This window comes from Juglans microcarpa x Juglans regia, chromosome 1S (genome assembly GCF_004785595.1).
Source record: "Juglans microcarpa x Juglans regia isolate MS1-56 chromosome 1S, Jm3101_v1.0, whole genome shotgun sequence".
In the NCBI taxonomy this organism is placed as follows: domain Eukaryota; kingdom Viridiplantae; phylum Streptophyta; class Magnoliopsida; order Fagales; family Juglandaceae; genus Juglans; species Juglans microcarpa x Juglans regia.
The window spans coordinates 18,399,219-18,409,161 of record NC_054595.1 but is presented as its reverse complement, the minus strand read 5'-3'; the positions used below and the strand labels follow the sequence as shown (position 1 = coordinate 18,409,161).

The window sequence follows — 9,943 nt, the reverse complement described above, 5'->3', positions numbered from 1 at the left end:
CAAGTCTCCCATTGCATCTCTAGTTAATTTTGTGGCAAATAAAGTGTCTGGGCAAGACTCGAAATGTGTGTTCTATTATGTTATAAATGGATGAATGCCAATAATTAAAATAATCCTTATAGCCCCTAAATCCCCGTTGACCCTGACAGTCAGTCATATGATATATTTCTCTAGAATATAGGGGCATAAATTTTCAAGTACATGGAAACGCAAAATCGACTAGATAATAATAATTTGTTCATCCATTTCAACCAAAAAATCAATTACTTACCAACCATGTACTCGAAAATATAACAAAATACAAATGGAGACAACCAATTAAATAATATTACATTTTTACCGTCCTCAGGCCATGGAATTTGGTTTCGGGCTTGACTCAATGCATCGATGAATACACGAGCATCATGCATTGTTCCATCCCACCCAGTGTAGTGCAATGTGAACTTCATATCTAAGTCACATACACATAAGACGTTTTGGGCAACTTGCCCATGCTGGTTACGAAATGTCTCATGTACTTCAGCAGGTATAATGACGTCGATCATGGTCCCATTAATCGCACCAATGCATCGCTGCAAACGAATAAGCTATTTGATTATGAATGCATAACTTAGAATAAATAATTTAATTGAAACTACTGCATAATCAATATTGATACTTTATTTTGTACGGCCTTGTACTTACCGCAAACCAAGGATAATTTTGCGGGTTGCCTACGATTGTTGGATTCACCCCGATAGTGTGTTTTAGGCCAATAAGATGTGTCCCAAGCACACACATGCCCATGTGACTTTCCTTACGTGTTGATTAATGGTTTCTCTTGAATGTTAAAATCACTAAGCCACAATGCATTGTTCTTCTCCAAGCGCCACTACCAAATTGAATATGCCTACTTGTTCCCTAATTAGTCACCCCTCATCTAGTATCCTGCAAAAAACCATTGTTCTGTAACAAGGTGCATAATACGCGGAATGCCTCAACCTATATTTGGAATAACTCTTGATAATTTGTTAGATTTTCATTCAAAACTTCCAGAATATATTGATGTCCTCGCTAGCCAATATTATGTAATGGAGTCTACGATTCAGTCCCCGTCAGCGATGGACATTCCCAAGAAAGTTCATGATCTAAACCATATATTGTGTGAATTCATCACTACTATCACTTGTACCCCCATAAAAAAAGATGAGCTCTGCATAGAGGTTCACATCCATCGACGAAGTTCCCGCTGACCAATTCTTATCATCCATGCTCTACCATGTTCTACTATATTGTTCGTGGAAAAATGTTAGAAATTAAGTATCGTATAATTCCAACATTATATTTTAAGACATAAATCATAACTATATTTTTATTCTTGTTCTCATCAACCATCCAAGATAACTATGTCAATAAAAAATATAAATAATAAAGATTGCATTAATACAAATAACTATGTCATAGAAAAAGTTGAACATAACACAATTAGCAATAACATAAACTCATCAAATTCATATATAATATGATCAAGTAGCAACAACATAATGGCCCCATGAAAAAAAAATAAAGTAGTAGTCACGGAAATTAATAAATGATAAAGTAATTATCCTAGATACTCATAAACAATTATGGGCCCAAAGTTCATTTCCATTGGCGTCCAGTGACAAGAAGACTCGCTGCATAATAGGATCAACTAACTCCTTCACTGCATGATACCATACTGGCCCTCCAATCTTGGAGAAATCTCGCTAAGTAATGTCATACAATGGCTCAGCGGATCGTAAGCCCCATCGCTGCCCTTGGAAGCCCTTTCCCACTACCCATCGACCTTGTCTATGGCTATTGTGGCTGAGTTTATACTGTCGCCGGTGAGAAAACACTGAGACCCATCGCTGGGTCAACCATCGGGAACCACAAAGAGCTCCTTTTGGACCACCTTCAATGGTTCCTCAGACCTTTTAGACTCCCAACAACAATAATTATTAACCGCAATAGCATTTAAGATGCATGTGAGCATGCTTATGGGGTTATTGAACTCTCTTGATGTTATCATGAGTAGGCCAGTATCGTACTTCTATCACCGAGTTGTCCAATTGGTCCAAACATAAATTAGATCAGTTTTGAACTTAAATATTTCCATGATTTTGCAAAAGAAATATATGAATCCTAGACTCATTAGGCCTCGTTTGTTTTCGTAGATAAGATGAGATGAAATGAGATAAGATGAAATTTTTTGAGATATGAATAAATAGTATTAAGATATGTGAGTTGAGATGAGATGAGATGAGATGAATTTTAAAAATATGTGCTTGTTTATAGAGATGGGATGAGATTATTTTGACTTTTTTGTAGTATTTGATAGAATGAGACCCATAAATTATTGTTTTGTTGAAATGGGTAACATTTTAATGAAAATCCAATGTCCATGCAATTGAAAAGGGTTGCTTAACCATTTCAATGGGAAAACCCCATGTCCATGCAACAGGAAAACCACATGTTGAAATTTGCTTGGCCTGTATGGCTTCAAACCAAACCATTTCTTTTCTATTGCTTCATTTTATTTCATACGTATATCCAAGTATCTCCCAAGCATATTTCACCTACATGCACCAAGTATGTGTAATTTTCTTTTTTTATTATTTTTTATAAATATTTTGCAAACCCTTTTAAACATTTGTAAAAAAAAAAAATTAAATCACAAACTCGTTAAAATCACAAATAATTCAGTCTAAAATCATAAAGAATCTGCCATTTCTCATTAATATTCTATATAACTTTGCTTCTGATTACACACGTTATTGACGTTATAACATGCAATTTTATATATTTTTCATTCCAAAATCAAGTAGTGTCATGAATTATCATGCTATTGAAAGCGCCAATCGTAGCAATATTAATAACATGGGGATGCATGAAATACGTATAGGAAAAATAACAAACTACACCATCACAACAAAAACTTCTTTTTTACAAATATGTTGAGTTTTTAATTACACCATCACTGGCCATGTGAGACCCAGCCACTAACACTCATGCACGTGGTTTACGGCTCCATAAACTGTCGCACGGGGTCACGCTTTACGTCGTTTAAGCTCACGTTCTCATTTCCATTTCCATGCAGGTCCGTTCCTCACTTTTCCTCTAGGTTTTATTTCCTTACTTCTTATAGTATATATATATATATATATATATATATATATATATATATATATTTGTGTTGAGCATCCTTGACCTAACTTCAGTGCCGCTACTACCTCTTCATGTTCTTCAGCCACTCTGAAAATCACCACCGTGTCCACTGCCCAGCCACCGAAGCTGTTGCCCAACGTGCCGTAACCTCCATTGCAGATTTCGGTTTCCCCTGTTTTAGATATAAAAAACAGAGCATTTCAGCCACCATCCAAGCCGCTGCAGTCACGCTCCATCGGGAGCTACACCGTGTCGTGCCCCCACAGAAACCGCCGGCGAGGACATTCCTTCACCCCGGTCCGCCGCACACTGCCTCATCCCACGGTGAGCTCGCACCACTTCTAGTGGTGGTCCTTGCCTTTCGTTCTCTCCCTCGTCCTCTCACCGTGTGTCTCTCTCTCTTTTCTTTCTCTTGCCCTCACAGCTAGTGACCAGGCGCCACCCTCGTCCGCCGTAGCCAGCCTCAGCTCCACGCCGTCGTGCTCCCCCACCTCTCCGTAAGTGCTTCCGCCGCACTGTGTGAAATAATAATTTTTTTTGTGTACTTATATATATATATATATAGGTAGATGTATACGTAAATTCATTTTTCTGGTGTAAATGTATATATATATGTGTGTGTATATATATGCGGAAGTAATCAATTTTCTGGTGTAAATATATATATATATATATATATATGTACATATATACGGATGTATACGTAAATTATGTTAACTTAATAGTAGGAAATAATATTGTTTTGTTTTTATTTGCTGTCCTCGTATAGTATGCCTCCAAGGTTAGTGTTAGGGTGTTAACTTAATTAAGTTTATGTTATGTACTTCGGATTTGAAATCATGAGCATATTACGTAGGTTGTAAAGTAAGTTTTATTTAGGCGTAGACGCATGAATTTATTTTGTTAAATGGGTATTTTTTTTTTACTAGGGCTTATATTCTATTGGAATAGTTAGTAAGTAGACTGATAAGTAACATTTAAAAAGAATATTTTAACATATCCTTTTAAAAGAATATCTTTGATTTATTATTATTTAAACAAAAGTATGAATTTCTAATTATAATGAATTTATTATAGTTATGTTACTTTGTATTATAAATTATAGTAAGATCTTTTTCATAAATAAGTTAGAATTAAATGTTTAGTCGAAGTCGGATATTGATGAGTTTAGAAAGTGATGTTGGTATGGTGAGAATAATGAGAATTTTGAGTTTGAGAAATTAAAAATAGGCTATTTTAAAAGTTGTAGGCTTGAATATCGAAATACGAGATTGATTAGAGACTTATGGAAATTTACGTGATTATCTTATAGGTGACGATTAATTTTTGTTCGGCATTGTTGAGGAAATTTTCGAAAAGCTAAGAAGTCCAGGTAAGCGGGGTTCCTATGCTAGATTTGCATAAAAAGAAATGAACTGAGGTTGGTTTGTAAAAATGTGCATGTTGTTTTAAAAAGAAAAAGTGAAAAAGAACCTCAGTATATGTTTTGCATCCCCTCATGAGATACGTATGAAAGAGAAAATAAATGTTTTTTTTTTACATGAAATGTGTAGACATGAGCAATATTTGACATGTTTCTGAAATATGCAAAAGAGCGAATATGATATCATTGAAATTTTTATGCATGTGATATGAAATGATTTAGATCTGTTTTTGATCAAATAGAAATGATATGAATATGTTTCGCACGTGTTTTGATATGATATGTATATGATAAAATTTTGGCATACTTATCTATTCTGAATATGGTTCTGATATGATGATACTGTTCACGTGATATGGTTGGTACCACCATGATATGATATGAGTGCACCCACTTTGGAAACAAAGTGGTCTTTTTTTTACGTGTTCTTTCCTGTGTGCACACTCGGGGCTCCGAGATTGAAAAAGGGGAAGTTCACCACATGATACTGTCTGGTTTGGCCACCGGGGATAGCACAACCCTACCACGAGGGTTAAACATGGTATATGATATGATATGATAAGATGAAAATGTTCAGTTATGTTATGTCAAAGTGTTCTTGAATATGAAATGGATTCTTAAATATGAATTGTTGATTTTGAGTATGAAAAGATTGAAAAGTCGCTCTGATTTTCTGATAACATGTTTTTTTTATGAGATCTGCATATAAAAATAAAATGTCTTTGTTTCAGCATACTGAACTTTCTGAAAAGGCTCATGTTTACATACTAGTATATGTTCTCTGCTTACTGAGTTGTTGATAACTCACCCCTATCTTCATAATATGTTTCAGATAATTTTGATGCTACAGCTGAGAATCAGGAATAGGGAGTATTTGCAAGTTTTGTGGATCATAGAAGACTAAGTGCCTTAGGGTGAAATGACTTTTGGAGAGTGACTTTTTGGTAGTATTGATATTTTATGTGACTTTGGTATGTTGAGTAATGAATATTTCTAGTTTTGTGGAAAAGTTATGTATAACGACGAGACACCATTGATGTGCCCTTACGTAGGAACATGGATATTTGTGTTGAACAAATAGCTTAATATATTATGGAGACTCTGGTTTATTTTAAACGCATAATTGGAGTTGATTTTAGGTGATATGAGTAAACTCTCCGGACCCTCGGGGACGGGGCGTTACATGCCACCCCTAGCTTCTCACATAGAAATGGTAATCTCATCTCTTATTGCAACCATAACTTGGCTTCCTTCAGTCGTCATGTCCACATTATGAGATGAGGATGTCCCCATCCCTAACCTCACGCTCAATAACAGGGAGTTGCACTCTGCTGCAGCTCTAAAATAGCCAGTCATCAAGAGTCACCATTCTAATGAAGTTATACAGCACACAACAAGCTGTAATAATGAGTCCTTGCCTCCCAACAGAATATGCAAGCATTAACTTCAAAATCTTAAACCGTTCTTTTAAGACACCAAAAGTGTGTTCTATGATATTATGAATTGTTAAATGACGGCAATTCAAATAATCTTTATACCCCCGAAATTGACGCTGGTTGTGACGATCACTCATGTGGAATCGTTATTTTACATAGGAGAAGAAATCCCCTTAGTGCATGGGAAAGTAGAATCTACAAGATAATATTGACCTGAAAGATCCATTTAAATCCAAAGCACATAACTAAATATTTATAAAGGGAAAAACAAATCACTTCATTTGGGTAAATATTGCAAAAGGGAAAAACATAAGATTTTACCCTCATGCGGCCATGGAAAATGGGCAGATGAATCGTTGCACACATGGTGGAAGACACAAGCGTCATGCGCTGATCCTTCCCATCCAATATATACAAATATAAATTTCATATCCAAATCAATTATTCACAGTACATTTTGCGTAATTTGCCCCAACTGATTTCGATATGCCTCACGTACCTCAGCTGGTACGATCGCCTCCATCATGGTGTCGTCTATCGAACCAATGCATCCCTATCAAGTCAGAAATAAAATTGTCAATAAACAACTATCTTAGATGAAGTTAAGTCCAATTTTATTTTGGACTTAATAAGCTTGAATTTAATTTCTTATCCCAAACAAGGAAAATTTTAGTGGTTGCTTGAGATATAGGGTGCACTTCGTCTCTGTGTGTCAGCACAATCAAATGTCTCCCAAGCTCACAAAGTGCTTTCATCACCATTCTCACATTTTTATTAATTGTTGATGAATGTTGAAACCTGTCCCCAAGTGTTGGGCATGTGCGTGGCCCACAAGCACGTAAAACATAGCCAGAGATTCCTCCACCATCACTGATCTCCTAGAATCACACAACAAATGATTAGTACGTAACAATGCGCATAATGTGAGTTCCAAATTAACATAGCAAATAGCAACATAAAATAAATATCTCTCAACACATAGTTGTAAATGAAAAATAACATCTCAACATAGCAATTTATTCATAGCTATCAAATGGATAAGCAATATATCTCAACTAGCATAGGCCACGCTTGCCGATGCACATCATCCATGGCCAGAAATCCTAGTTGAACCGTGGGATTTAGTAAGCAGTCTAATGCACGGCAAAAAATCCCGTCCGACAGTAAATGCTGAAGTGCTTGTAACAATGTCACACAGTGAGCGAACGGATCCCAACCGTCATTACTGTCCATGGTGGGTCCCTATCCTCTGCTATGCTTTCAACTAATGTCGGGGACGATCTACTCGATGGTCCCGATGAAGGTGTCCCCATGTCCATGGTGGACTACGTCATGCCATCTACATGAAAATCTGCACTAGCTCACATGCCCAATACGGGGCCTCGACGCCACATCTTTGCATCAAGACGCTGCTTGTCGTCTGATGTTGGCGGTGGTTCGATGGACACGTGGTGGAGTGTATCAGTGGCAACTGAAGCGCCAAAAATCGTGCAAAGCTTTGCATACTTTGGGCAGCCCGAGGTTCGAAACCTCTTCACTTGTGGTTTGGCCTAGTCCAAATATTTCAATATCTATATATTAAAAATTCGTTAGGTCAACAATAAATATTAGAACACATGATACAATAGCGCAAGTATGGTATAATATTTTAAAAGCAATGGCTATAGCTTCCTTACCCTAATGGCATTTGCCCAATGTTCATTACTTTCTATAATTGTTTTTGTATCAGAGTTTCATCCCATACTATTTTGGCTCATTAGGTCAATGAAAAGCCATTGCAACATCTTAGCCAATGTATTTTTCTCTTTACGTGGATGGCATCATACGCCCTTATGTCCAGAGCCGTAAAGCGTTCAACATACGAAACGTGGTCCCTACTTGTGATCTTCCCAGCCCTTAGTGCACCAGTAAGGGCATCAGAGTACATCCTAATGAAAACTTCTTTTATCCCATTTGCCCATAACTCAAGATCAATATGTGAAATTTCCTAATTGGGGTCCATGATCAAAAGCTAATATATGACAATCAAAGATGTATGCATTCAATGTGTGTAACATAAGTCAAAATTTCACGTATTAGTGATAGGCAGGTGTACACGATCCATGGACTATATAGAAAATTCCAACAAGTAATATGCATCAGTAATAGGCAAAACAACAATGTAAATGAAATATAAACTACGAGGAAAGTAGGCCATACCTGCCGACGGTGAGATAGGCTTGAGGAGCATAGGCAGTAACGCTAACAAAATAAGAGGTTGTTCAAAATTTCAAAACACATGAAGTGACCATTTTTCAAATAAAATGGATGTGCCATATATATTGCAAATCCAGAATATTTTATGCAATAGAAGAAGCCAACCAAATGCAATCTACATGCTAGCCAACCAAATACCTTAGCTATATACATATAAGCATAATACCAGCAAGTTTCGTGCACATCAAACATGAATAAATAGATGAATGGTCAAGTCGACAAATTCAATAATAAATTTATGTAGTTGGACTGGATATAATAATGTTATGTAGAGTGATCTATTGGTTGGGCATCTGATGAGCTATGAGCTTGATGGTCATGAGTTGTAAAAGTGTTACCATCTGAAACCTCACAGGTTATACATAATGATTTCAGAACAAATGAAAATCAATGTCTATACTTATGCCTATCTTCTAATTGTTTGTTTGATTGTTGTGTCTTTTACTATTTCAGGAAAACAAGGCCCAAATGGAACAGTTTTGAATACTATCCGCAAATTTGATGATAAAATAGAGCCATCTTCTGCTAAAATGTATTTCCATTATTATGGACAGCTATTACATCAGCAAAATATGTAATAGGATTATGTGAGAACATGTTATATCACCAATCTATGATCTGGTCTATCTTTGATCTAAAGTTACATTCATGCTTGAATTCCTAGTTGATAAAGTTCTTTTCTTTTGATAAGTATTTGATAAAGTTCTTATGCCTTAAACTCACAGTGGTAATGGTTGATGTTGGTGCTGGTAATGGTAGTGGTAGTGGTATTTTATCATTATTTATATAAAGGAGATGCATCCTGTGATCTCCAATGTATGCCAACTAAAGTCACTTATACACAGTTATGGAGAACTATGAATTATGATCAATAGAATGTAGAACATAAAAAACAAAGAATGAGTGTATATATATATATAGGGGTGGGGGGAGTCAACTGTTAAGAGAATTTTAAGGTTGTTTCAGAAATACAAACCACCTTGGAAGAATAATATGGATTGAGCATGGGAGAGTTATTTGTAGGGCTAGAATCTTGGGTGGACTTGGGGAAGTTTCAAGATATCTATTTTGTTGCTTAAGAAGTAGGCATACCCACCTTAAAAATAAATTATGTTTTGGCCAACAAGTAATATTTCTTGCACTTACAAGTCATACTCATCATCCATGTAATGTTGAGTTATATGCGCGTTAGTTACCTGCGTGGGCACCACTACGTCGATAAAAGTCCCGTCGATTGCACCATAACATCTTTGGGACCGAGCACTCTGGGATTGTGTCAATCAAATTTGTATTTTTTTTAAGGAAGATGAATAATTTGTTATCTCAAACCATGACTAATATCATAGATTGTTGAGAATATAAGGCGACACCCCACCACCTTGTATATGTACAATTACTTCAGAAGTAAGGCGACATAGTGTCTTCATCACTTTGTACACATGTTGATTAACGGTTTCAAGTGAATGTTGAAATCGATCGCATGTGATCTGTTGAGCTAAGACATGGGTGACGATGTATGCAAAAATTGCAATTGCTTCCTCCACGGAAACCTCTATTGTTGAATTGAGAATGACATCTGCACATAACGTATTACATAACTCTTGAAAATTGCAATGATATAATCTCGTCTGTGTATCCTGATATTATATTGTAGCATTCA

General features: G+C 36.1%; 1 long non-coding RNA gene across 1 annotated transcript; it reads left to right on the top strand.

Moving 5' to 3' along the window:
- The first annotated feature begins 3,330 nt into the window (after positions 1 to 3,330).
- On the top strand, positions 3,331 to 4,523 carry LOC121245820. Its single transcript, XR_005937007.1, has 3 exons — positions 3,331 to 3,492; positions 3,593 to 3,665; positions 4,481 to 4,523. It is a non-coding gene; the product is annotated as an uncharacterized LOC121245820 (long non-coding RNA).
- Positions 4,524 to 9,943: the final 5,420 nt, after the last annotated feature.